This window comes from Hyperolius riggenbachi, chromosome 12, assembly GCF_040937935.1.
Source record: "Hyperolius riggenbachi isolate aHypRig1 chromosome 12, aHypRig1.pri, whole genome shotgun sequence".
Classification (NCBI taxonomy): Eukaryota; Metazoa; Chordata; class Amphibia; order Anura; family Hyperoliidae; genus Hyperolius; species Hyperolius riggenbachi.
Window position 1 is genome coordinate 37,521,892 of NC_090657.1, and position 6,571 is coordinate 37,528,462.

The following is a 6,571-nucleotide window of genomic DNA, read 5'->3' on the forward strand; positions in this document are numbered from 1 at the left end:
GAAGCTCAGCTTCATAACTCAAGCCCATGGTCATAAATGGGGATGATCAATGAGATGCAAATATTTCCAATATTATGCAAATTTTTATGCAAATGTATGCAGTTTGAAAACGGACCAATCAATTTAAACATGGGTTTAAATTGATTGGTCCATTTTCAAGCTGCATACATTTGCAGAAAATTTTGCATACATTTGCATCAACTCGGAATTATCTGCATATATGTGATCATCCCTAGTCATAAAGAGTCGGCGAATGAGGAGGAGGAACAAGTATACCACTCATGATCACAAGATTCAGCTACAATGCAAATACAAGTTCAGTAGGACATGGTAAAGGCAAGAAATCCTGGTTATAGTTTACATGTAATTTGCATTAGTTTAATTCTCCAGTTTTAGTGGGTGCCAGATAATTCCAGCTTGGATGACAATTTAATTTGTGCCAAGCAAAATCAGCAGGAGGTGCATTTTATTGGGCTCAATTCCATGTTGCATACAGTTAGCATGCCAGCTGATATTGGCATCTCATTAACATCCCTAGTGACAACTAATGACCCTCCTGCAGCCTAAGGCAGGGATAGGCAAACTTGGCTCTCCATTAAGGATCTACAAGTCCCACAATGCATTTGTGAATCATGACTGTGGCTGTCAGACTCCTGCAATGCATTGTGGGACTTGTAGTTCCATAACAGCTGGAGAGCCAAGTTTGCCTATCACTAGCCTAAGGCCAATTTCATGGGGAGCCAGTGAGCCTACCAGTATGTTTTTGGGAAGAGAGAACACACAAGGAGAACATACAAACCTCACGCTGTATCCTGGCCAGGGTTGTCGTCAGAGGCTCCAGTACTGCAAGGCAAGGGCACTAAGTGCTGAGTCTCCATGCTGTCCCTAACAGAGTCTACAGCTACAGGCCTGTTGCATTTCACAATCATCTCACATACTACCGGTGCCACATTCACATCATTACACTGGAAAAAATGAAAGGCTCATGCTTAGCTTTCAGTGGACAGCAGGAACTGTTGTTCTGCTGGTGTTGTCATCGATAGACAACATTAAAGATGACCATCCTTAAGGCTAGTACACACTAGCAATTTTGATGAATCAATCATTGGTCAATTTTACCACCTCCATGTAGTATGAGGGCCAAACAGATTTTCAATTCTATGCAGATTATATAGGTAAATGGTCATACTACATGGAGGTGGTAAAATTGACCAATGATTGATCCATCAAAATTGCTAGTGTGTACTAGGCATTAGTATCATTTTAATTGGCTCAGCTCATCCAGACTACTATGGCTGCAACCAGCAAAGACAGGTCACCAATCACAGTGCATAGATAAAAAGCAAGCTCCACCCCTGAGTGCTAATCAGGATGAGGCCACATCTCTGCCTGAAGGAAGCCTTTAGCTAACGGAATTTTCACAGGTAAAGCCCATCTGTTGGATCTGTTCTCATTTTATTTTTGGATCGTACACAAGAGGGTTAGATGCTTTTGGAGGGTTTATTGCTGTCTGTGGCCTCAGTGGAGAGATTCTCCCTCACACGGGATTTAAATATGGCTTTCATAATAAAAACCTGAGGATAGGATATGTTAGTAAAAACCTTTTCAGGGGATTTTTTTTTTCTCATGTTTAATCCCAGTCCTTAGGTTTTTGTTACTACACTGTTACCTCTGTTTCTGTTACTCCTCCTTCTCCAACCTCTGCAGGTCCAGCAATAATTTGTTGTCCAGAGGTGATGGATCATGCTAAGGCTCCCTGCACACTGCAAATCCCTTTTCCGATTCAGATTTTCAATTCCGATTTTCCCTGAATACATTCAACAGAAAAACGGATCAAAAAACGCAGCATGCAGTAAAGATTAAAAACTGTATAGATGTGGTCAATGCGCTCCTCTAACAGGTATTTCCTGATGTATTCCTAAGGGTAATAGATATTGTACAATCCTGTATATAGTAATGGATCGCTTCACCATGGGGGGGTATCACCACCCTAAATAGATACTAAGGGTAAAAGGTGGAGCGCTCTACATTACCTATACCATATGGCTCATACCACTTTAACAGATGGACCCAACTGTCTTATCAAACATTATAAGTAATACATTTCACAGTTCTATTGATGTTATTTGCATCCAATCCTCCTGTAGGAAAAAACAGATAGACTTGTAGGATATCTACTGTCCCCCTGCAGAAAAAAGCCACAAATGTTCCCCTGCAGACCAACACACTTGAGTCATATATTGTTAATCTTCCTGTTATCAGGCTATGATGTCCTTATGGTACAAAAGTTCCAAACACCGTTCCTCTTATTCCCTTGAACTCTCCTCCTGCTAAAATACTCTTACCAGCAATCGTGGCTGATTGAATCACAGATCAGCAAATTGACATATATATGATTGTAGCTCCTCACATCCAGACCGCCTCCTCCTGGATTAAGCTCAAAGACACAGAGATAACATAGCGTGATACAGCTTTGACTGATCAAGCCCTTACACCAAAACAAACTCCACGTGTGAATCCCCACAAGTGTCCACACCTCTGTGAAAATAGATGAATTGCTCGCTCACCAAACGTAATGGCTGATCCTCATGCTGACCAGCTTATATGGCATTTTCATCACTTTGAGTCTCAAAGGTATCAACATCCCTACTACCAAAGTGATGAAAATGCCATATAAGCTGGTCAGCATGAGGATCAGCCATTACGTTTGGTGAGCGAGCAATTCATCTATTTTCACAGAGGTGTGGACACTTGTGGGGATTCACACGTGGAGTTTGTTTTGGTGTAAGGGCTTGATCAGTCAAAGCTGTATCACGCTATGTTATCTCTGTGTCTTTGAGCTTAATCCAGGAGGAGGCGGTCTGGATGTGAGGAGCTACAATCATATATATGTCAATTTGCTGATCTGTGATTCAATCAGCCACGATTGCTGGTAAGAGTATTTTAGCAGGAGGAGAGTTCAAGGGAATAAGAGGAATGGTGATGGAACTTTTGTATCATAAGGACATCATAGCCTGATAACAGGAAGATTAACAATATATGACTCAAGTGTGTTGGTCTGCAGGGGAATATTTGTGGCTTTTTTCTGCAGGGGGACAGTAGATATCCTACAAGTCTATCTGTTTTTTCCTACAGGAGGATTGGATGCAAATAACATCAATAGAACTGTGAAATGTATTACTTATAATGTCTGATAAGGCAGTTGGGTCCATCTGTTAAAGTGGTATGAGCCATATGGTATAGGTAATGTAGAGCGCTCCACCTTTTACCCTTAGTAAAGATTAAAAAGCGGAATCAGAAATGCATGCAGTGTGCAAAAGGCCTAAGAGTCCCAAAACCGTCACAAGCCCCACCTTCCCCTCCATACAACGCTAGGACACAAGACCCGCCTTCCCCATACACAGCTAGAAGCACACAAGTTCCACCATACACAGCTGAAAGGACACAAGCCCCACCCTCCTCTCCTTACTTAGAAGGGCATAAGCCCCGTTCTCCACTCCATATATAGCTGTAAGGACACAAGCCCTGCCTTCTCTTCCATACACAGCTAGAAAGGCACAATCCCCATCTACCCCTATATGCACAGCTAGGACACAAGCACAACCTCCCCCCCCCCCCCCCCCCACACACACACACAAAGCTACTACTCCTTCCTGTCCATGCACAGCTAGGACACAAGCCCCGCATTTTCCTCCAATTCATAATGTGTGTGCTCTGTGCAGACATTGAGTAGGACATCCACAAGTATAACCTCTAGTAATCTATAATGTGGTGTCATAGATACCACTACGATATAAGTTGAGCAACCCTGGCTTCAGATCCTGGTATGAATAGAAATACATTTATCGCATGAGTGTCACCGAGTTCTTTAGGAACCAATAGATAACCAGAGTGATGCATTGATGACTGCCACCAGTAGATGTGACTTCGGCATCTTGGTGTGTGGTGCAACAAGGTAATAGCTAACTACTGAAGTGTCAAGGTAGAGGCCTGGTTTCAAATACTGGCAAGGGTGTTCATTTATTTTCCCCAGTGTTGTATAGAGTTGGTGATAAATACAAATTTACCAGTTATATCAAATAATTAAATTACAACCTGAATTACATAGGAAGCACATTTACTTGTTTGGGTTTTTTTTTCCGGATGATTCTAATGTTAGAGACATGAGTTCCTGACAGTAAAGATACATTTCACTGGTAGATGGCTGAGTGGAGTTGTGACCAGGGGTTACTCCAGCGGTGATGATGGAGATCTGGATTCTGGCCTAGATTCTTGCTCCCTACTTTTTATAAACATCTTATTTTATAGTACAGAACACCCACATCAGACTTCCTGGCCAGGTGCTAAATAATAATATTGGAGCCCTCAGTACTAGCGTTAGTGACTTTTTATTAACGTGTGCGGCCCTTAATGTGAAATATGATGGGCGAGCATATGACATTATGAGCACAGGTAGCTCAGAGGTAAAGGACTCTGACAGCAGTGCTGAGAAACCTGAGTTCAATCACAACAAGAAACCCCAATTCTGTAGCTAGAGTTGTGACTTTTGAGATCTGGCCTAAATGGCTGTACCTTACTTTATTAGCGTTGGCTTATTAAAAACCACAGAACATCAACTTCAGGCTGGAATTTGAGTTACAGATGAACATCCACAAGTTCCCTTAAAAGATATACAGCCTTCAGACATGAGTTGATAAGATCTATCAGAAGCACCAAGTTCCATAAATGGGTGTGTGGTGTACCACACTGCTTCAATGATGCTTAGCCCAGGAGACCTGGGTTCAAAGCTTAGTGTTGCCAATAATTTATTTATTCATTCCCCATGTGAAAGAATGAGGACATGTGAGAGAACTGGGATTGAGTCCCGGAAGTTCTTTATTAGCTTATGAAGTTGAATATGATGGATCAGCAATCACAGGAAGTAAACCATGGCAATAACAGAGGGTTCTTGAAATATGAAGGACGAGCACATGAAGTTGTGAGCATTGGATAGCTCAAAGGTAAATGTTTTGCCTTTGGTGTTGAGAGACCTGAGTTCGATCACCACAATAAGTTTGGAAATTTATTTAGTGTATCCTACTGAGCTCATGATGAACTGACACAAAATTATAGCTAGAAAGTCCTGTAGATGCATTGATGAGCTCCACCAAACAGAGTTTTCTTTATCACCTCAGCATGTGGCACAACTCAGTAGTCACTTCCTTTTAGATTTGGAGACCCAGGTTCAAATACGAGCACTGGCATTTATTTACTCCGTTGGATGTAAAGTATTGATGATAAGTAGCAATGACTCAACAGTAAGTTATAACCTGAATGGCTTTCAACAGAGGCTTTATAATGTCAGAGACCTCAGCATTTGTGGTAGTGACCTTTCACGAACATGTAAGGCCTTTCTTCATGTGAAATATGATGGACGAGCAAATGAATGTGTGGGCACAGGATAGCTCAGAGGTAAATGTTTTGACTTCAGTGTTGAGAGACCCGAGTTCGATCACCACAATATTTATTTAGTGTATCCTACTGAGCTCATGATGAACGGACACAAAATTATAGCCAGAGTCCTGTAGATGAATTGATGAGCTCCACCAACGTGCTCCCCTTCATCACCTCAGCATGTGGCACAACTCAATAGCCACTTGCTTTTAGATTTGGAGACCCAGGTTCAAATCTGAACACCGGCATTTATTTACTCCCTTGGATGTTAAGTGTTGATGATAAGTAGCAATGTCTCAACAGTAAGTTATAACCTGAATGGCTTTCAACCAGCAATTGCGTTTTGTGGTTTCACTCACAATGATGCAACATTTCAGCCATGTTCTAGCCATCAGTGTAAGTCTGAGATGTGGCTCAGTGAATCGGTACCCACCAATGATGTGAGAGACCTGGGTTCAAGTCCCAGCAATTCTTTATTAGCTCACAGAGAGCTTGTTGTGAAATCTGATGGATCAGCACCAGAGGGGGTAAACCAAGGCAATGGCACAGAGGCTTCATAGCCTGGCACTAATGTCAGAGACCTCAGCACATGTGTTAGTGACCTTTTACAAACATGTAAGGCCTTTCTTCATGTGAAATATGATGGACGAGCACATAAAGGTGTGAGCACAGGATAGCTCAGAGGTAAATGTTTTGACTTCAGTGTTGAGAGACCTGAGTTCGATCACCACAATATTTATTTAGTGTATCCTACTGAGCTTATGATGAACTGACACAAAATTATAGCCTGAGTCCTGTAGATGAATTGATGAGCTCGACCAACGTGCTCCCCTTCATCACCTCAGCATGTGGCACAACTCAATAGCCACTTGCTTTTAGATTTGGAGACCCAGGTTCAAATCTGAACACCGGCATTTATTTACTCCCTTAGATGTTGTTAAGTGTTGATGATAAGTAGCAATGACTCAACAGTAAGTTATAACCTGAATGGCTTTCAACCAGCGATTGCGTTTTGTGGTTTCACTCACAATGATGCAACATTTCAGCCAAGTTTTAGCCATCAGTGTAAGCCTGAGATGTGGCTCAGTGGATCGGTAACCAGCATTGACGTGAGAAACCTGGGTTCAAGTCCCCGCAA